This window comes from Ranitomeya variabilis, chromosome 4, assembly GCF_051348905.1.
Source record: "Ranitomeya variabilis isolate aRanVar5 chromosome 4, aRanVar5.hap1, whole genome shotgun sequence".
Lineage (NCBI taxonomy): Eukaryota > Metazoa > Chordata > Amphibia > Anura > Dendrobatidae > Ranitomeya > Ranitomeya variabilis.
Genome location: NC_135235.1, coordinates 349984040 through 350007427, shown reverse-complemented (window position 1 = coordinate 350007427; position 23388 = coordinate 349984040). Strand labels below are relative to the sequence as shown.

General features: G+C 49.3%; 1 protein-coding gene across 1 annotated transcript in view; it reads right to left on the bottom strand.

Annotated features, from left to right (window-relative positions):
- LOC143764756 (uncharacterized) overlaps positions 1–20717 on the bottom strand; it is an 84935-nt gene extending 64218 nt beyond the window's left edge. The window contains exon 1 of the mRNA XM_077250686.1: positions 20567–20717. The gene's annotated coding sequence lies outside the window, so the exon portion shown is untranslated. The remainder of the gene's footprint in view (positions 1–20566) is intronic.
- Between the last annotated feature and the right edge of the window lie 2671 nt (positions 20718–23388).

Sequence of the window (23388 nt, the reverse complement as noted above, 5' to 3'; positions counted from 1 at the left end):
ATGTGTACGGAAACAGTAAGGGCCATGTCCAGGTGGAGGGGATATATTGGCACCCATGGAGGCGAAAGCAAATGAGCTGTTAATACTACGAATATTTTCCATGAGATTCTTACTGAACTCACTCTCCCCTGTCAGCAATCGTTTAAAGACCTCGGGATATTGGGGTACAGGTATATGCACTTTACTCTTGTGACAACACAGAGTAAAATTTTTATCTGCTGGTATCTCAGCATTAAAATGTAATGCTTGACAATGTTCACATAAATAGTTCATAGGACCACAGGAGTGTTCTACTATGGTACTGTCATCATTAGTAAAACCTGTAGGATGTTGAGGTACAGGTTGTGGTAACGGAGCATTGGAATGTTTCTTTAAGCCAACATATATAATGCGTGGACCTGGTAGAGGATCTTCACTGTCCACAGATTCAATCACTGAGGAGTTGGAAGGTGTATCGTGGTCAGGGTTTATTAATATGGAGGTGCAAGCGGTTTTTTTGCGCCGTTCACGGCGTGCACCAGCTGCATTTGGTAATGGTTTGTTTGTTGCCTTAGAAGAGTCAGGTGTGAAGCATGTCTTATAAGCAGACTTAATGGTGTACAGGCAACGGCGTTTATCATTTGGAGTGTAAGTAGGACAGTGTTTGCGCTTACGTGCAGATTTACCAACGGTTAAAGGAGCTTCAGGCTGCACACATTCTATGAATGGAGACAAAGAAGCTGTATTGTGGGCAGAATCTATGACTGAGGACGTGGAAATATTATGTTTGCAACGTTGAGAGCGTGCAGCAGCAGCTTTATTACTTAATGGATTAGTTTTGTCCTCAAAAGACTCATTAGTAATGCGTTTATTGCAAGCAGCATTAAGTGTCCAGGCGCTTCTGTCTGTCCTCTGTAGTCTCGTTAGCACGCTGTTTGCGCTTACGTGCGGCATCGGCGGCTTTTCGCTCTGCGTCATTGGTATACTTATTATCAGACCTGATGTTACGTGCGCCATCAGCAGCTTTGGGCTCTGTGTCATTAGTATACTTAACAGTGTCCAGGCGCTTGCATCTATCCTCTGTACTCTTGTTAGCATGCTGTTTACGCTTACGTGCGGCATCGGCGTCTTTTTGCTCTGCATTATTAGTATACTTTATATCAGACCTAATCTTACGTGCGCCATCAGCAGCTTTGGGCTCTGTGTCATTAGTATCCTTACTATTAGAGCTCATGTTGGCTAAGCTAAACAGCTTTAAGCGTGGTGGTGGCAAACAACAGGTTAATAAGAGGCAGTGTCAGGTAGTAGGAAAATAGCCAGTTAATAATAGGCAATAGTTCTTTGCAGGAATACAGATATTAATAAATAGGCAGTTTATATTGCAGAGAAATTGCTGGGCAATAATGGACAATGTCCTTATGTGGCAAATAATAGAGCAATATACCCAGTGTGGCAAAGAAGAGGTTAATAAACGGCAGTCTCTCAGTATAACAGTCAGTGAATAATAGGCAGTATATGGAGAAAACACCAAACAAAAGTTCAAAATTGGTGTGAAAATGTCACTGAACCACTTCACAACTAAATATATATAGTTTTGGTAAATGGTATTATCATTTTTTTGACGAAATTCGGCAGGAGCTTGAAGAGCGACGTCACTGGGACCGCCTCCACGCAGTAGAAACTTGCTGTGATGTAAAAATTCAAAAATCACACCAAAATGGCGGGCGGAGTGTGTCACAGTACGGCAGATTTCTGATTGGTCGCTCGCGGCAGGCGGCAACCAATCAGAAAAGTGCCACGCACCACGAAGGCATATATCTTTGTCCACCCTGAGCGGGTGTAGGACGCTGGTGACGTCACTTATCTCCGGACATTATCTCCGGACAAACCCACGGAAGTTGGCACAAATTGCCGGAAGTAGTATTCTAGGCAATTATATATTAGATTTTAATGTTATCAGTGTTTACCTTTGAACGTTTATATTGTATTGTCCTGTCACCAGCCATGTGTACGATTATCGGCCGAAAGCCTCTCTGGAACCAATAATCACCCCATGTAAAGGTATCTTTATAAGTTAAAGATTCAGAATACTATGACTTTTATCATATCCTGAACAGTCAAGTTTTTTATGAACCGTTAAAGGGCACCTGTCACCCCCAAAATGGCTGGTGAGGTAAGCTCACCGGCATCAGGGGCTTATCTACAGCATTCTGTAATGCTGTACATAAGCCGCCGATGTTACCTGAAAGAGGAGAAAAAGACGTTAGATTATACTCACCCAGGGGCGGTCCCGCTCTGGTCCGCGTCTGATCGGTGTCTCCGGTCCGCTCCGGCGCCTCCCATCTTCGTTCCATGACGTCCTCTTCGGGTCTTCGCGCCGCGGCTCCGGCGCAGGCGTACTTTGTCTGCCCTATTGAGGGCAGAGCAAAGTACTGCAGTGCGCAGGCGCCGGAAAGGTCAGAGAAGCCCGGCGCCTGCGCAATGCAGTACTTTGCTCTGCCCTCAATAGGGCAGACAAAGTACGCCTGCGCCGGAGCCGCGGCGCGAAGACCCGAAGAGGACGTCATGGAACGAAGATGGGAGGCGCCGGAGCGGACCGGAGACACCCGTCGGACGCGGACCAGAGCGGGACCGCCCCTGGGTGAGTATAATCTAACGTCTTTTTCTCCTCTTTCAGGTAACATCGGCGGCTTATCTACAGCATTACAGAATGCTGTAGATAAGCCCCTGATGCCGGTGAGCTTACCTCACCAGCCATTTTGGAGGTGACAGGTTCCCTTTAAGGTTTTCTGGTTGAAGTAAAAAAAACTCTGAGTGTTTACAGTTTGAAACCATAAAATGTTGAAAAATTATGTCATTCTTAAGTATATCACTCAATGGTGCTCATAAACGTGTCAAATTTGATCTATAATATACTTTAATATACGTTACTTTAATCTTTAATATACTTAAGAACAGGGCCCCAGACATCACACAGGGGGTCTGAAACACCGCACAGTGGTCCAAAATATCGCTGTGCTCTGCCTGGGGCCCCATATGCTGCCTGGGGCCCCTGTGCTCTGCCTGGGGCCCCATATGCTGCCTGGGGCCCCTGTGCTCTGCCTGGGGCCCCATGTTCTGCCTGGGGCCCCTGTGCTCTGCCTGGGGCCCCATAAGCTGCCTGGGGCCCCTGTGCTCTGCCTGGGGCCCCATATGCTGCCTGGGGCCCCTGTGCTCTGCCTGGGGCCCCATATGCTGCCTGGGGCCCCTGTGCTCTGCCTGGGGCCACTGTGCTCTGCCTGGGGCCCCATATGCTGCCTGGGGCCCCAGTGCTCTGCCTGGGGCCCCATATGCTGCCTGGGGCCTCTGTGCTCTGCCTGGGGCCCCATGTTCTGCCTGGGGCCCCTGTGCTCTGCCTGGGGCCACTGTGCTCTGCCTGGGGCCCCATATGCTGCCTGGGGCCCTTGTGCTCTGCCTGGGGCCCCATGTTCTGCCTGGGGCCACTGTGCTCTGCCTGGGGCCCCATAGGCTGCCTGGGGCCCCTGTGCTCTGCCTGGGACCACTGTGCTCTGCCTGGGGCCCCTGTGCTCTGCCTGGGGCCAATGTGCTCTGCCTGGGGCCCCTATGCTCTGCCTGGGGCCCCATATGCTGCCTGGGGCCCCTGTGCTCTGCCTGGGACCACTGTGCTCTGCCTGGGGCCCCATATGCTGCCTGGGGCCCCTGTGCTCTGCCGGGGGCCACTGTGCTCTGCCTGGGGCCCCATATGCTGCCTGGGGCCCCTGTGCTCTGCCTGGGGCCCCATATGCTGCCTGGGGCCCCTGTGCTCTGCCTGGGGCCCCTGTGCTCTGCCTGGGGCCCCATATGCTGCCTGGGGCCCCTGTGCTCTGCCTCGGGCCCCATGTTCTGCCTGGGGCCACTGTGCTCTGCCTGGGGCCCCATAGGCTGCCTGGGGCCCCTGTGCTCTGCCTGGGACCACTGTGCTCTGCCTGGGGCCCCATATGCTGCCTGGGGCCACTGTGTTCTGCCTGGGGCCCCTGTGCTCTACCTGGGACCACTGTGCTCTGCCTGGGGCCCCATATGCTGCCTGGGGCCCCTGTGCTCTGCCTGGGGCCCCTGTGCTCTGCCTGGGGCCCCATGTTCTGCCTGGGGCCCCTGTGCTCTGTCTGGGGCCCCTGTGCTCTGCCTGGGGCCCCATATGCTGCCTGGGGCCCATGTGCTCTGCCTGGGGCCCCATGTTCTGCCTGGGGCCACTGTGCTCTGCCTGGGGCCCCATAGGCTGCCTGGGGCCCCTGTGCTCTGCCTGGGACCACTGTGCTCTGCCTGGGGCCCCATATGCTGCCTGGGGCCCCTGTGCTCTGCCTGGTGCCCCTGTGCTCTTCCTGGGGCCCCATGTTCTGCCTGGGGCCACTGTGCTCTGCCTGGGGCCACTGTGCTCTGCCTGGGGCCCATATGCTGCCTGGGGCCCCTGTGCTCTGCCTGGGACCCCATATGCTGCCTGGGGCCCCTGTGCTCTGCCTGGGACCATTGTGCTCTGCCTGGGACCCCATATGCTGCCTGGGGCCCCTGTGCTCTGCCTGGGGCCACTGTGCTCTGCCTGGGGCCCCATATGCTGCCTGGGGCCACTGTGCTCTGCCTGGGGCCCCTGTGCTCTGCCTGGGGCCCCATAGGCTGCCTGGGGCCCCTGTGCTCTACCTGGGACCACTGTGCTCTGCCTGGGGCCCCATATGCTGCCTGGGGCCCCTGTGCTCTGCCTGGGGCCACTGTGCTCTGCCTGGGGCTCCATATGCTGCCTGGGCCCCTGTGCTCTGCCTGGGGCCCCATATGCTGCCTGGGGCCCTTGTGCTCTGCCTGGGGCCCCTGTGCTCTGCCTGGGGCCCCATGTTCTGCCTGGGGCCCCTGTGCTCTGCCTGGGGCCACTGTGCTCTGCCTGGGGCCACTGTGCTCTGCCTGGGGCCCCATATGCTGCCTGGGGCCCCTGTGCTCTGCCTGGGGCCCCTGTGCTCTGCCTGGGGCCCCATGTTCTGCCTGGGGCCACTGTGCTCTGCCTGGGGCCCCATAGGCTGCCTGGGGCCCCTGTGCTCTGCCTGGGACCACTGTGCTCTGCCTGGGGCCCCATATGCTGCCTGGGGCCACTGTGCTCTGCCTGGGGCCACTGTGCTCTGCCTGGGGCCACTGTGCTCTGCCTGGGGCCCCATATGCTGCCTGGGGCCCCTGTGCTCTGCCTGGGGCCCCATGTGCTCTGCCTGGGGCCCCTGTGCTCTGCCTGGGGCCCCATGTTCTGCCTGGGGCCACTGTGCTCTGCCTGGGACCACTGTGCTCTGCCTGGGGCCCCATATGCTGCCTGGGGCCCCTGTGCTCTGCCTGGGGCCACTGTGCTCTGCCTGGGGCCCTATATGCTGCCTGGGGCCCCTGTGCTCTGCCTGGGGCCCCATGTTCTGCCTGGGGCCACTGTGCTCTGCCTGGGGCCCCATAGGCTGCCTGGGGCCCCTGTGCTCTGCCTGGGACCACTGTGCTCTGCCTGGGGCCCTATATGCTGCCTGGGGCCCCTGTGCTCTGCCTGGTGCCCCTGTGCTCTGCCTGGGGCCCCATGTTCTGCCTGGGGCCACTGTGCTCTGCCTGGGGCCACTGTGCTCTGCCCGGGGCCCCATAGGCTGCCTGGGGCCCCTGTGCTCTGCCTGGGACCACTGTGCTCTGCCTGGGGCCCCATATGCTGCCTGGGGCACCTGTGCTCTGCCTGGGGCCACTGTGCTCTGCCTGGGGCCCCATATGCTGCCTGGGGCCCCTGTGCTCTGCCTGGGGCCCCATGTGCTCTGCCTGGGGCCCCTGTGCTCTGCCTGGGGCCCCATGTTCTGCCTGGGGCCACTGTGCTCTGCCTGGGGCCCCATAGGCTGCCTGGGGCCCCTGTGCTCTGCCTGGGACCACTGTGCTCTGCCTGGGACCCCATATGCTGCCTGGGGCCCCTGTGCTCTGCCTGGGGCCCCATATGCTGCCTGGGGCCCCTGTGCTCTGCCTGGGGCCCCATAGGCTGCCTGGGGCCCCTGTGCTCTACCTGGGACCACTGTGCTCTGCCTGGGGCCCCATATGCTGCCTGGGGCCCCTGTGCTCTGCCTGGGGCCCCATATGCTGCCTGGGGCCCCTGTGCTCTGCCTGGGTGTAGGACACTGGTGACGTCACTTATCTCCGGACATTAGCTCCGGACATTATCTCGGGACATTAGCTCCGGACAAAGCCACGGAAGTTGGCACAAATTGCAGGAAGTAGTATTCTAGGCAATTAATCTCCAGACATTAGCTCCGGACAAAGCCACGGAAGTTGGCACAAATTGCAGGAAGTAGTATTCTAGGCAATTAATCTCCGGACATTAGCTCCGGACATTAGCTCCGGACAAAGCCACGGAAGTTGGCACAAATTGCAGGAAGTAGTATTCTAGGCAATTAATCTCCGGACATTAGCTCCGGACAAAGCCACGGAAGTTGGCACAAATTGCACGAAGTAGTATTCTAGGTATATATATATATATATATATATATATATATATATATATATATATATATATATACATACATACATACACACACACACACACACACACACACACACACACACACACACACATATACACACACACATACATACATACATACATCATACACAGTTGTATGAAAAAGTTTGGGCACCCCTATTAATCTTAAGCTTTTATAAAAATTGGTTTTTTTTGCAACAGCTATTTCAGTTTCATATATCTAATAACTGTTGGACACAGTAATGTTTCTGCCTTGAAATGAGGTTTATTGTACTAACAGAAAATGTGCAATCTGCATTCAAGCTAAATTTGAAAGGTGCATAAGTATGGGCACCCTTATCATTTTCTTGTTTTAAATACTCCTACCTACTTTTTACTGACTTACTAAAGCACTTTTTTTGGTTTTGTAACCTCATTGAGCTCTGAACTTCATAGCCAGGTGCATGCAGTCATGAGAGAAGCTACTTAAAGTGGCCACTTGCAAGTTGTTCTCCTGTTTGAATCTCTTCTAAAGAGTGGCATCATGGGCTCCTCAAAACAACTGTCAAATGATCTGAAAACAAAGATTATTCAACATAGCTGTTCAGGGGAAGGATACAAAAAGCTGTCTAAGAGATTTAACCTGTCAATTTCCACTGTGAGGAACATAGTAAGGAAATGGAAGAACACAGGTACAGTTCTTGTTAAGGCCAGAAGTGGCAGGCCAAGAAAAACATCAGAAAGGCAGAGAAGAAGAATGGTGAGATCAGTCAAGGACAATCCTCAGACCACCTCCAGAGAGCTGCAGCATCAACTTGCTGCAGATGGTGTCACTGTGCATCGGTCAACTATACAACGTACTTTGCACAAGGAGAAGCTGTATGGGAGAGTGATGTGAAAGAAGCCGTTTCCGCAAGCACGCCACAAAGAGTCGGCTGAGGTATGCAAAAGCACATTTGGAGAAGCCAATTTCTTTTTGGAAGAAGGTCCTGTGGACTGATGAAACCAAGATTGACTTGTTTGGTCATACAAAAAGGCGTTATGCATGGCGGCAAAAAAACACAGCATTCCAAAAAAACATTTGCTACCCACAGTAAAATTTAGTGGAGGTTCCATCATGCTTTGGTGCTGTGTGGCCAATGCCGGCACCGGGAATCTTGTTAAAGTTGAGGGAAGCATGGATTCCTCTCAGTATCAGCAGATTCTTGACAATAATGTTCATGAATCAGTGACAAAGTTGAACTTACGCAGGGGATGGATCTTTCAGCAAGACAACGATCCAAAACATTGCTCCAAATCTACTCAGGCATTCATGCAGAGGAACAATTACACTGTTCTGGAATGGCCATCCCAGTCCCCAGACCTGAATATCATTGAACATCTGTGGGATCATTTGAAGAGGGCTGTCCATGCTCGGCGACCATCAAACTTAACTGGAATTGTTTTGTAAAGAGGAATGGTCAAAAATACCTTCATCCAGGATCTCATTAAAAGCTACAGGAAGCGACTAGAGGCTGTTATTTTTGCAAAAGGAGGATCTACTAAATATTAATGTCACTTTTCTGGTGAGGTACCCATACTTATGCACCTGTCAAATTTTGTTTGAATGCAGTTTGAACATTTTCTGTTAGTACAATAAACCTCATTTCAAGGCAGAAACATTACTGTGTCCAACAGTTATTAGATATATGAAACTGAAATAGCTGTTGCAAAAAAACACAATTTTTATAAAACATTAAGCTTAAGATTGATAGGGGTGCCCAAACTTTTTCATATAACTGTATGTATGTATGTATGTATGTATGTATGTATGTATGTATGTATGTATGTATGTATGTATGTATGTATATATATATATATATATATATATATATATAATGCTGGGAGCGTCACTCTGTCCGAAGCCGTTATAGACTGCGCAAGAGCGAAGAGCCTGCGCAGTCTGGACCCCACAGAGTGACGCATCCGGGGAGGATTGTGATCCAGGAGATCGCGATAAGTGTTAACACTGAACGCATACCATGATCTCCGACAGAGAAGCAGGGACGTGCCAGGAGGGGGTGAGTATGAAGGTGAGGGTGAGCCATGAGATATTAACCTGTCCCTGTTCCACCACCAGGCTCAGTCTTCCGCGTCCTCTGGCTGTGACGTTCAGATCAGAGGGCACGTTGACGTGGTTAGTGGAAGCGCCGCCCTCTGACTGAACAGTCACAGCCAGAGGACCCGGAAGACAGAGCGGTGCGTGGCAGTGGAACAGAGACAGGTGAATATCCAAGTGCTGGCGCCATCGGCAACTCCGGCACCTGACCCCCATGGCGCGCCGGTGTCCCCGCCTGCTCAGGTCCCCGGCACTCAGCGCCCAGCAACGAGAGGTGAGTATTTTACTTTTAATTAAATTGCAGCATATTATGCTATGGAGCGTCTTATGAGGGCCATCAACGATAGGAGCAGCACATGACATAGTGGGGGCGCAGGATGGGTGCAGCACATGACAGAATGGGGGCGCAGGATGGGAGCAGCACATGACAGGATGGGGGCGCAGGATGGGAGCAGCACATACCAGGATGGAGACCATATACCAATATAAATGCTCACCACCCGGGTATGGAACGGGTTCAATAGTGAATATATATATATATATATATATATATATATATATACATATACACACACACACACACACACACACTGCTCAAAAAAATAAAGAGAACACTTAAAGGGAACCTGTCACCCCCCCACCACTCGTTTCAAACTAAAAGAGCCGCCTTGTGCAGCAGTAATGCTGCATTCTGACAAGGTGGCTCTTTTGGTTCTGGGTGGTGTAACTAGAGAAATAATCAGTTTTTTAATTTGTCAGAAATACCTTGTCTTCAGTCAAGGAGGCAGGTGTTTCCCCCCTGCTTCAGACACCACACAGCCATCACTCAAATCTTCTTGGCGCCGGGCGCCGCCTCCTCAGCACCGTTTTGAAAATAGCCGGCGCCTGCGCTCTTTTTTCCTGCCTGGTACAGGCGCAGTGAGCGCTGCCCGTCTTTCCTCATATGCAGTCTCGGTGACTGCGCCTGTGTGGCCGCCCTGCTTGTGAATCCCAGCCCCGCAGTGACTTATGATTTATTCACATTGCGGGGCTGGAATTCACAAGCAGGGCGGCCACACAGGCGCAGTCACCGAGACTGCATATGAGGAAAGACGGGCAGCGCTCACTGCGCCTGTACCAGGCAGGAAAAAAGAGCGCAGGCGCCGGCTACTTTCAAAACAGCGCTGAGGAGGCGGCGCCCGGCGCCAAGATTTGAGTGACTGCTGTGTGGCGTCTGAAGCAGGGGGGAAATGCCTGCCTCCTTGACTGAAGACAAGGTATTTCTGACAAATTAAAAAAAACTGATTATTTCTCTAGTTACAGCACCCAGAACTAAAAGAGCCACCTTGTCAGAATGCAGCATTACTGCTGCACAAGGTGGCTCTTTTAGTTTGAAACGACTGGGGGGGTGACAGGTTCCCTTTAAACAACAGAATATAACTCCAAGTAAATCAAACTTCTGTGAAATCAAACGGTCCACTTAGGAAGCAACCCTGTTTGACAATCAATTTCACATGCTGTTGTGCAAATGGAATAGACAACAGATGTTAATTATTGGCAATTATCAAGACATCCCCTATAAAGGAGTGGTTCTGCAGGTGGGGAACACAGACCACATCTCAGTACCAATGCTTTCTGGCTGATGTTTTGGTCACTTTTGAATGTTGGTTGTGCTTTCACACTCGTGGTAGCACGAGACCGACTTTACGACCCACACAAATGGCTTAAGTACTGCAGCTTTTCCAGGATGACACGTCATTGCGAGCTGTGCCAAGGAGGTTTGCTGTGTCTGTCAACGCAGTGTCCAGAGGCTGGATGCGCTACCAGGACACAGCCCAGTACATCAGGAGATGTGGAGGTGGCCATAGAAGAGCAACAACCCAGCAACAGGACCGCTACCTCAGCCTTTGTGCAAGGAGGAACAGGAGGAGCACTGCCAGAGCCCTGCAAAATGACCTCCAGCAGGCCACAAATGTGCATGTGTCTGCACAAACGGTTAGAAACCGACTCCATGAGGATGGTCTGCGTGCCCGACGTCCACAGATGGGGGTTGTGCTCACAGCCCAACACCATGCAGGATGCTTGGCATTTGCCACAGAACACCAGAATTGGCAAATTCGCCACTGGCGCCCTGTGCTCTTCACAGATGAAAACAGGTTCACACTGAGCACATGTGACAGACGTGACGGAGTCTGGGGTCGCCGTGGAGAGCGATCTGCTGCCTGCAACATCCTTCAGCATGACCGGTTTGGCAGTGGGTCAGTAATGGTGTGGGGTGGCATTTCTTTTGGAGGGCCGCACAGTCCTCTATGTGCTCGCCAGAGGTAGCCTGACTGCCATTAGGTACCGAGATTAGATCCTCAGACCCCTTGTGAGACCATATGCTGGTGTGGTTGGCCCTGGGTTCCTCCTAATGCAGGACAATGCCAGACCTCATGTGGCTGGAGTGTGTCAGCAGGTCCTGTAAGATGAAGGCATTGACGCTATGGACTGGCCCACCCACTCCCCATACCTGAATCCGATTGAACACATCTGGGACATCATGTCGCGCACCATCCACCAACGTCACGTTGCACCACAGACTGTCCAGGAGTTGGCGGATGCTTTAGTCCAGGTCTGGGAGGAGATCCCTCAGGAGACAAAACGCCGCCTTATCAGGAGCATGCCCAGGCTTTGTAGGGAGGTCACACAGGCACGTGGAGGCCACACACACTACTGAGCATCATTTCCTTGTCTTGAGGTATTTTCACTGAAGTTGGATCAGCCTGTAACGTCATTTTCCACTTTGATTTTGAGTATCGTTCCAAATCCAGGCCTCCATTGGTTAACAAGTTTGATTTCCATTGATGATTTGTGTGCGATTTTGTTGTCGGCACATTCAACTTTGTACAGAGCAAAGTATTTAATGAGATTATTTCATTCATTCAGATCTAGGATGTGTTGAAGTGCTCCCTTTCTTTTTTTGAGCAGTATATATATATATATATATATATATATATATATATATATATATATATATATATATACATATACACACATACATACACACACATACATATACACACAGTGTATATATATATATATATATATATATATATATATATATATATATATATATATATATATATATATATATATACACATACATACATACATACATACACACACGGTATATATAAAACACATAACAAAATAGGAGGACACGAAGTACATAAGTGCATATAAAAATGTTTGTAATTTTATTTGTCTATCAAAAGATGTATGTATAAATAACATTGCAATACAAAAAACACATTCAGGGAAACACAGAGATATTGAGGTCACTGTCTATAGTTGTATTACCATGCACTCGCACATGGTATCAAACAATCACAAGGATTCAGTGTTATTATGTCAATGCACCAATACAGGTCAAAAAGGCACTAGGTCAGGCAATCGTATCTATATATGTATTTGTATCAAAATGTGCATCATAATTCAAAAGACTGTGCCAAAACCTGATAAGGTGTATCCCACCTGAGGCATGAAGGTGCTGCAACCAGTGTCTATTACAAAATTGCACATGCCCCGCAATCTACCCAGAAAGGGAAAGAAAAAAAAAAAGTGCTGTAGTGCAGTGTGTCAGGGGAAGGTACCATTCCATAGCGCAAATGTATTTAAAGTAACTATATACTATACCTACCGCTCATCTGTCCTTACCCAGAAGCAAGACAGTGACCCTTCCTGGTCAGGGTAAGCAGTCCCGACATACGTTTTGCGGGCGTAGCGTCCCGCTTTCTCAAGGGAATATATGCCAGTGACATATATAGATAGATAGATAGATAGATAGATAGAAGACATGGTTTACATACACTAAATAGATGCAGAATAGTTAGATATGTATATGTCAGTGATGAATACAATTAGTATAGTGTGTGTGCAAATTAGGGGACATGTATGTAATTAATAAAAGATTATTTGGGGGGGAAAAAAATGTTGTGGGCTCCCGCATAATTTTCCAATCCAGAGAGGGAAAGCCAGCAACTGATGTTTATAGCCTAGGAAGGGGTTAATACCCATGGATCTCCCCAGGCTATGAATATGAGCCCGCAGCAGTATATTTAGTGTTTACTGGCTATTAAAATAGGGTGCCCCCCCAAAAAAATGACATGGGATACCCTTATAATCAATATCCAGAAAAGGCTATGTAGACAGGTGTGGGCTGATATTCATAGCCTAGGAAGTGGCCATGGATATTGACCCCCCATGTGGGGGTTGCCTGGTTGCTAGGGAATGCCCACATGTAATCAAGCTGTCTAGTAGCCACAAACCATGCAGCTGCGGCAAGGTAAACTAAATCTCCGAGCAGTCACAAATACTCGGAGACCACCCGAGCAACGAGTATATTCGCTCATCACTAGTTGCAAACCCTTCAAGTCACGGGGCTAAACCCAATCACTAATGGCCTGCACGTTCTTGGGATCCATGCGAAACCCCTCATTGTGAACAATCAAACTCAAAAATTATAATTTTTTGTACAGGAGTTAACATTTTTCAAAAAGTTAGTTTTCCCTGAGTCTCTGAAGGACAGTACGCAAACAGTGTAAATGGGTTTCACTGTCAGGGGAGTAAACCAAGATGTTGTCAAAGTAAATAACCACAAAGCGACCAATGAGATCAGCAAACACAACATTAATAAAAATTTGAAAATGGCCGAGGTGTTTGTTAGCCCAAAGGGCATAAACACATTCTCAAAAAGAACTTATCACATGAAAAAACACCGTCTTCCACTAGTATCCCTCTCGAACCCTTATCCAATTATAGGCTCCCCGCAAATCAAACGTAGAAAACCATTTGGCTCCAGACAATTGGTTACACAAGTCAGGAATGAGAGGAAGTGGGTACGTGTTTCTCACAGTGATTTTGTTGAGTTCCCGAAAGTCGAGGCAAGGACGCAAACCACCATCTTTTTTCTTCACAAAGAAAAAGCCACAGCTGCCACAGGAGAAACAGAAGGGCGGATATGCCCCTTACAGAGACTCTCGGCAATATACTCCTTCATGGCCAGCCGCTCAGGGCCAGACAGATTAAACAAACGGGCCTTGGGTAATTTGGCCCCAGGAATTTAATTGATGGCACAATCAAAAGATGGATGTGGCGGTAGAACCTCAGCATCGCTTTCAGAGAACACGTCTTCAAACTCCTTCAGGTACTCCAGAATACCTTCCAGACCGACAGACAACACAGAAACAGACTTCAAGGACTTCGATAAGGACACAGATTTACAACATTGGTTAACACAGTTAGACCCCCATTGAACAATTTCCCCAGTAACCCAGTTAATAACAGGGTTATGATGCTGTAACCAAGGTGTCAGGAACATGAGGTATTTGATTGTCTGGGATCACGCACACTGAGCTCTGCTACATCCCTTAAAGCTGAGCAGACAGACGCTGCGGGCCATCTCAACCCCACCCTCTTCTCACTCTGCCTACTGCTGTGTAATTCAAAACCCTTTCTAGAATCACTGTAGTTTTATTGCTTTACGCTGCAGAGTAGTCTCCCTAAAACTACTCGTACCCCCTCCCAAAACGTACTTGTTGAAACTAGTGTAGCCACCATGAGATTCTTTTTTTCCATTAAAGTGACATATTCTGGCACAGATTCGGGCTAGAGATATAAGAATTATATATTCCGGATGTCCATCGATAGATCTATCGCTCACTGAAACTGCTAACAGCTAAACGCAACGAGTGCAAAGCATGGATTTCTCTTTAAGCGGTTCATGTAAGTACGCCGTGCTTACACTTAAAAGAATCGCCCCGACATGTTGCACCTCGAGAACCTGGTGTATTTTATATACGAGGCATGTAGAAAAGCCGCGGAGACACCATCACGTGTTTCTCAACGCAAGCAATGAATAGCCAGGTCTTTCACCGGGAAGGAACAACCACGGGAAGGGCAGCATCCAATAAAGTAAAACCACCTATGCCAAAACATGGTATCCATCCACAGACAGCTGTTTCGGGGTATTGCCCCTCATCAGTGTGGAGTAGGAAACTGGCTATTAGGAGCAGTGCCTTTCATATACGAGGTTCATACAGCGAGATATGCGTAAAAATAGTTTTCATATTCTAAGTAAAGGGGAGGTGTCAGTCTCAAAGTAATGTCACCACAGGGGGAGTGCCTGGGTTTTGGGCTAGGAGTAACTTAGTGAGAAAGCATTTTTGCAGTGTCTTTGTCCAGAGTCTAGTTGAGATACAGATGTGTGGCAGGCATCTAGATGTATCCCCTCCTCCACAGCACACGGCCAATCATGAGATAAGATGACAAGGCTATGTGTTTTTCCACGTTTAATCCCTTTATTTGTAATTGTATTGTACATATGACTTGTCTCCTTTATAATATCTTTTTAGACTTTGTAAACACTGCCTACCTTTTTTTGGAGTAAGGCCGGCGTCACACTGGCATATTGCATCCGATGGGAGAGCATCGGATGCGATATGTAATGACACTCGGATCCTGTTCGCAGCAGAGCAGGAGCCGAGTGTCATGCGTCTGTGCTCCGATTCTCTCGCACAGGGAGGATCGGAGCACAGCTGTGGAGGAGGCAGAGAAATTAATTTCTCCATCTCCTCCATTGCTGGGGTCCGCTTATAACGCACATCACTCGGATGATATCCAAGTGATGTGCATTGTCTCACTCGCATCCATAGGCTTATATGGGTGCGAGTGAGCCGAAAGTTTTCCTTGGTCCGAGACAATCGCAGCATACTGCGATTGTCTCGGACCGAGGAAAACGGCCAACCAAAAAACCAAATCACCCTGTTTTTTCCATCTTTTTACTAGCACTTGCTGTCCACTGTGATTTTTTTGCAACAGAGTGGTTTTGGTTTTACTGTGCTTTTTTGTGTTTTCAAGTCTCTTGGTGGTGTGAACATGTCTTTACTGGCTTGTTCACTGTGCGCACAGCTCATGTGTTCTGGTTCTACAAAAAGTCAGCTGGTGGCAGCTGCCCCATAGCTTAACATTGGTCCGAGTGCAATGCGATTTTTTTATCGCATTACACTCGGCCGTTTAAAACGCCAGTGTGATGCCGGCCTAAAATATAAAATTACTGGCTTGTCTCTCCATGATCTAAACGAACTGTCGCGTCCTCTGAGGTGAATTACGCTACTGATTTGGGTTGGCTCTGGACCCGTCAATACTTTGAAAATCGGAGCTGGTGGCAGCATACCTTGTTCTGTGCATTAGGGAGGCTTTTTTTAGCGATGGCGGCGTTGATAATTATTGTTCCCGCCCGAGTGGAAGTAGTTAAATCGCTCTTGCTGCAGCGTGCCCAATAGCCAGTACATAGCAGGCAGCCTTTCTGGCGACTAATTACCCTAGGTGCAGTACCCGACTGACCTGAGGAAAAGGGGGCGCCAGAGAGCTGCAAGTTACAAACCGGAACTGGGAAGTGGGATATAGATAAATCCCCTTCAGAAGGAACCAGGGGTAACCAAACAATCCCGGTTTGTGACAAATTGGTGTGAGTGGTGGGGATGATAAAGGTATCTTCCCCGTGAACCGTGACAGATTGCTGGGATCCCGGTGGGATCCGAGACACAAGGCATTTCCAAAACTGACCCACTATTTGACCACTTTGATGCCAAATGTGGTGCCCAGAACCCATTTGGGCCAGGCTGGAGGGACGTGGGTTTGATACAGGGCCTCACTATCTGTATTTTAAGTGTCATATCAGTGGCCTAAAGTAATTTAACCCCTTAAAAACAACAGTTACTTATTCAAATGTGTGAAAATGGGCTGAATGGCCACTTTTATGCCAGTTCTGATGCCCAGAACCCTTTTGGGCCAGGCTGAAGAGACCTGTTTTTGATGTGGGGCTCCCTGTTCTATATCTATGCACTGTGGTATCAGTGGCACAAAGGCATTTAACCCCTTAAAAACATCAGTTACTTATTCAAATCTGTGAAAATGGGCTGTTTGCCCACTGTGATGCCAGTTCTGATGCCCAGAACCCATTTGGTCCAGGCTGCAAGGACCTGGGTTTGATGTGGGGTGCCCTGTTCTATATGTATGCATTGTGGTATCTGTGGAACAAAGGCATTTAACCCCTTAAAACACCAGTTACTTATTCAAATATGTGAAAATGGGCTGTTTGCCCACTTTAATGCCAATTCTGGTGCCCAGAACCCATTTGGGCCAGGCTGGAGGGACCTGGGTTTGATGCAGGACATCTCTATCTGTGTATTCCTAGTGTGAGATCATTGGCCCAAAGTCATTCAACCCCTTAAAAATGTAAGTTACTTATTCAAATCTGTGAAAATGGGCTGCTTGCCCACTTTGATGTCAGTTCTGATGCCCAGAACCCATTTGGGCCAGGCTGACGAGACCTGGTTTTGATGTGGGGCTTCCTGTTCTATATGTATGCAGTGTGGTATCAGTGTCCCAAAGGCATTTAACCCCTTAAAAACATCAGTTACTTACTCAAATATGTGAAAATTGGCTGTTTGCCCACTTTGATGCCAATTCTGGTGCCCAGAACCCATTTGGGCCAGGCTGGAGGGACCTGGGTTTGATGCAGGGCATCACTATCTGTGTATTTTAAGTGTCAGATCAGTGGCCCAAAGTCATTTAACCCCTTAAAAACATCAGTTACTTATTCAAATCTGTGAAAATGGGCCGTTTGCTCACTTAGATGCCAGTTCTGGTGCCCAGAACCCATTTGGGCCAGGCTGGAGATACCTGGTTTTGATGTGGGGTGCCCTGCTCTATATGTCTGCAGTGTGAGATCAGTGGCCCAAAGGCATTTAAGCCTTTCTTCAACACTCTTTGGTGACCACTTTGATGCCCATTTTTGTGCCAGTTTTAGGCTGTGTGCACACGTTCCGGATTTTTCGCGTTTTTTTCGCTATAAAAACGCATACATTAAGCATCCTATTATTAGAATGCAATACACAATTTTTGTGCACGCTTTTTTTCCGGAGTGGAAAAGCATTCCGGAAAAAAACGCAGCATGTTCATTCATTTTGCGGAAACGCGGGGATTCTGCACACATAGGAACGCACTGATCCGCTTACTTCCCATATGGGACTATGCCCACCATGTGGGAAGTAAGCGGATCATGTGCGGATGGTACCCAGGGTGGAGGAGAGGAGACTCTCTCCAGGCCCTGGGCACCATATCCCTGTTAAAAAGAAAAAAAAAATGTATAATTATATATATATATATATATATATATATATATATCGTATTTTCCGGCGTATAAGACGACTGGGCGTATAAGACCACCCCCCAACTTTTCCAGTTAAAATATAAAATCTTCTTAAAAGTCGGGGGTCTTCTTATACGCCGTATGTCGTCTTATAGGGCCGGTGACTAATGTGTCTGGAGTGGTCCCGATGACGACGAGGGGGCGTCTCACAGGAAAGTGTGAGTGGACTATCCCCCATTATCTCATCGTAGCGCTGAAGCGTGGGGTCTCTGCTGGGAGCAGCAGCGGCGGCTCCTCTTTGTGCCGCGTGGGTGCTGTGCTGTGGGGCGGCGGCTCCTCTGCAGTGTGGGGCCTCTGTGCTGTGGGGCGGCGTATCTTCAAGCAGTCAGTCGGGGCTCCTCCGGCATCTTCTTAAAGCCCGGAGGCCCCGCCGGCAGCTCTCCATTGCTGCGATGCGGTGGCCTCCGGGAAAATGGCCACTGGGGGAGGCGCATGCTCAGATTCAGATCTCGTCCCGAGATCTCGGGAGACGAGATCTGAATCTGAGCAGCGGCCATTTTCCTGGAAGCCACCGCATCGCAGCAATGGAGAGCTGCCGGCGAGGCCTCCGGGCTTTAAGGAGATGCCGGAGGAGCCCCGACTGACTGCATGAAGATACGCCGCCGCCGCCCCACAGCACAGAGGCCCCACACTGCAGAAGAGGAGCCGCCGCCCCACAGCACAGCACCCACGCGGCACAAAGAGGAGAAGCAGCCGCCGCTCCCAGCACAGAGACCCGACGCTGCAGCGCTACGATGAGGTAATGGGGGATAGTCCACGCACTTTCCTGTGAGACGCCCCCTCGTCGTCATCAGGACCACTCCCCCCCCCACCCACCATATACACCCGGCGTACTAGACGATACCCGGCGTATAAGACGACCCCCGACTTTTAAGAAGATTTTCAGGGGTTAAAAAGTCGTCTTATACGCCGGAAAATACGGTGTGTATATGTGTGTATATATATATATATATATATATATATATATATATATATATATATATATATATATTTTTTTTAATAATATAAAAAAATAGGGATATACTTACCTTCCGATGGCCACTGGAGATTGGGGGCCATCGGAAGGTGAGAGTAACCATTTTTTAATTATTTTTAACATTAGATCTTTTTACTATTGATGCTGCATATTCCGGACGTGTGCACATAGCTTTATTGTTTTTGAAGCTGTTTTTAAGTGTATTCACATCAGGGCACCTCACTGCATTGTATGTTATTATTGTGATGCTTATTATTTGTTGTTAAACCTATAGAAAAACAGAAAAGAAAGAATTGTTGCCGACTAAAATAAATTGACGATTAAGGCCTCTTCCACACTTCCGTCGGGAGTGTCACGTCTCAATGCGTCGACGAGACGTACCGACGGATCTTAGAAAATATTGGTAAAACGTGAGCAACGTCTCCAGTATTTCGACGGATGTTTCCAGGCATGCTCAGAAGTAAAAACTGCATCTGTCACTGGATTCCTGCGTTTCAGTGTGCGCAGGATCCAGTGTCCATAGGCTCCCATTCTGTGGAACTACGTATGCCGCAGGAGGCGTCGGGGAACGTTTTTTCCACTGCAGACAAAAAACGTTTCATGGAACGTTTTTTGGAAAAGACGGGCCGTCAAATTCCGCAGGATCCAGTGCACGACGGACAAAGCGTGTGGCCGTCGCGATACATCGCTAATACAAGTCTATGAGAAAATGCAGGATCCTGTTTTCTCAAAAAACTACGTATCTCGACAGGACTACAAAGACGGAAGTGTGAAAGAGGCCTAAGGGTATGTGCACACGTCAGGATTTCTTGCAGAAATTTTCCTGACAAAAAAACGGAAATTTCTGCCAGAAATCCGCATGCGTTTTTTTCGCGTTTTTTATGAGTCTTTTGTGCATTTTTTCCCAGATGCATAGAATTGCGGGAAAAACTCAGAAAATCCGCAAAATTAATGAACATGCTCATTTTTTTACCTCGATGCATTTTTTTTTCGCGGAAAAAAAACGCATCCATGTGCACAAAACATGCAGAATGCATTCTAAATGATAGAATGCATAATGAATGCGTTTTTAATGAGTTTTTATAGCGTTTTTAGCACGAAAAAAACTGAAAGTTTGCACATAGCCTTAGAGACCAACATCAGCCTCCAGTGCTGTATGGCAGGGTAGGGTGCAGTGTAGGGGGCGGTCAGAGGAGTCTCAGCACTGGACTATGTCAGGCCTGGAACACAGGAGGAGGGTTAACCCTTTCCTGGTGCGGTGTTTGAGGTGGGGCTCAGAGGCCTCTGGTGCTGGTCAGGCAGCCCCACTCCCACTGAGCAGCAGCCAGTAATGCTTTAGTCGCTAATGCTCATGGAACAAGGCAGTCTACTCCATCTCTCTTTTCCGTAAGCAGCGTCACCACCACGGGTCAGCCATGCTGCTGGCGACCGCTGCTTGTCTGTTACAGAAGAGTATCTGGAAAACACCAGCCTACCCTACGTACCCTAGGAAGGGTCTTATTACATGTAGCTAGTACACCACGTGACCCAGATGAGGGAGGGTCTTATTACGCGTCGCTGTTACACCACGTGACCTCTCGACTACAAATCCTTGTTAACGGGCTGTAAATTATTTTAACCCTTCACGCCTCCTACCTTTATAGGCTTTCCTCTATACAGCGCGTCCCGCCGTTGCCGTGTCACAGCCATTGCCGCAGCACCGACATGTCATACTCGGGTTTTTTTTTTTTTAACAAGGAGCAAGGCATCTATGGCACAGATTAGGATTCCAGCCTCCCTAGTGAGGACCCCACTCACCTCCCTGTAGGACAAGACCTGGCGCTCCGGGATGCTAATGCTGCTGGTCATTATCCATCCGCAGTCTGCCTCCTGGCACGGAGCTGCTCGGCCATCTTCACCGAGTGCTTCCATCAACTCTGAGCCTCATCCCTTTAAGTCCAATGCATTAAAGGGACAGTCAGAACTTTTTACATTCGGAAGCTCCTCCTTACTTAAAGAGACAGGGCAGTTCCCCGCATTAGCAAGCCGATAGTATTCTAGCAATAATTTTCCATGAAAGCAAGATGTTGCCCTTGAAGCCTATTTTTATCAACCAGCAAAACAGACTAGAATCCCCCGATCGGTTCCTCTATGACACAGACTAGACTCCCAGGATCTGTTCTCTGTGACACAGACTAGGAAGCCAGGATCTGTTCTCTGTGACACAGATTAGGATGCCAGGATCTGTTCTCTATGACACAGACTAGGATGCCAGGATCTGTTCTCTCTAACACAGACTAGGATGCCAGGATCTGTTCCTCTATGACACAGACTAGGATGCCAGGATCTGTTCCTCTATGACACAGGCCAGGATCTGTTCCTCTATGAAACAGACTAGGAACCCAGGATCTGTTCCTCTATGACACAGACTAGGATCCCAGGATCTGTTCCTCTACGACACAGACTAGGATGCCAGGATCTGTTCCTCTATAACACAGACTAGGATGCCAGGATCTGTTCCTCTATGACACAGACTAGGATGCCAGGATCTCTTCACTATGACACAGACTACGATGCCTGGATCTGTTCCTCTGTGACACAGACTAGGATGCCAGGATCTGTTCCTATATGACACAGACTAGGATGCCAGGATCTGTTCTCTGTGACACAGACTAGGATGCCAGGATCTGTTCTCTATGACACAGACTAGAATCCCAGGATCTGTTCCTCTATGACACAGACTAGGATCCCAGGATCTGTTCCGCTATGACACAGACTAGGATGCCAGGATCTGTTCTCTATAACACAGACTAGGATCTCCGGGATGCTAATGCTGCTGGTCATTATCCATCCGCAGTCTGCCTCCTGGCACGGAGCTGCTCGGCCATCTTCACCGAGTGCTTCCATCAACTCTGAGCCTCATCCCTTTAAGTCCAATGCATTAAAGGGACAGTCAGAACTTTTTACATTCGGAAGCTCCTCCTTACTTAAAGAGACAGGGCAGTTCCCCGCATTAGCAAGCCGATAGTATTCTAGCAATAATTTTCCATGAAAGCAAGATGTTGCCCTTGAAGCCTATTTTTATCAACCAGCAAAACAGACTAGAATCCCCCGATCGGTTCCTCTATGACACAGACTAGACTCCCAGGATCTGTTCTCTGTGACACAGACTAGGATGCCAGGATCTGTTCTCTGTGACACAGACTAGAATCCCAGGATCTGTTCCTCTATGACAGGGGTCCCCAACTCCAGTCCTCAAGGCCCACCAACAGGTCATGTTTTCAGGATTTCCTTAGTCTTGCCCAGGTGATAATTGCATCACCTGTGCAATACAAAGGAAATCCTGAAAACATGATCTGTTGGTGGGCCTTGAGGACTGGAGTTGGGGAACACTGCTCTATGACACAGACTAGGATGCCAGGATCTGTTCTCTATGACACAGATTAGGATGCCAGGATCTGTTCCTCTATGACAGAGGTCCCCAACCTTTTTTGCACCAGGGACCGGCTTTAAGCAAGACCAGTTTTCCATGGCCCCGTGGGGGTGGGGCAGGGGCGGGGCTTTGGTCATATGGGGGTGGGGTTATGGAGGGATGGAGCTTAGTGCATACTTATTATATAATTATGACATTTATAATGAGAATGTGATTCAACTTACCATAGGTTCAGAATGAGTGGGAGCACCATGCTTGTTTCCCTGGTGCTCTGCACCATTATTGCCCCATAGCTGTGCCATATAGTGCTCTGCACCATTATTGCCCCATAGCTGTGCCATATAGTGCTCTGCACCATTATTGCCCCATAGCTGTGCCATATAGTGCTCTGCACCATTATTGCCCCATAGCTGTGCCATACAGTGCTCTGCACTGTTTATTATTGCCCCATAGCTGTGCCATACAGTGCTCTGCACCGTTTATTATTGCCCCATAGCTGTGCCATACAGTGCTCTGCACTGTTCATAATTGCCCCATAGCTGTGCCATATAGTGCTCTGCACCATTATTGCCCCATAGCTGTGCCATATAGTGCTCTGCACTGTTCATAATTGCCCCATAGCTGTGCCATATAGTGCTCTGCACCATTATTGCCCCATAGCTGTGCCATACAGTGCTCTGCACTGTTTATTATTGCCCCATAGCTGTGCCATACAGTGCTCTGCACCGTTTATTATTGCCCCATAGCTGTGCCATACAGTGCTCTGCACCATTATTGCCCCATAGCTGTGCCATATAGTGCTCTGCACTGTTTATTATTGCCCCATAGCTGTGCCATACAGTGCTCTGCACCGTTTATTATTGCCCCATAGCTGTGCCATACAGTGCTCTGCACCGTTCATAATTGCCCCATAGCTGTGCTGCTGCTGCTGCAATAAAAATAATAAAACACATACTCACCTGTCTTGCTTGCAGCTCCTCGGCGCCATCTTTCCGGCGTCTCTCTGCACTGACTGATCAGGCAGAGGGCGGCGCGCACACTATATGCGTCATCGCGCCCTCTGACCTGCACAGTCAGTGAGGAGAGAGAGACGCCGGGAAGATGGAGACAGCGCCCGGCGTGTGGGAACGAGGAGAGGTGAATATGACATACTTACCTGCTCCCGGCGTCCCGCTCCTTCCCCCTGCCTGTCTTCGGTGCCGCCGCA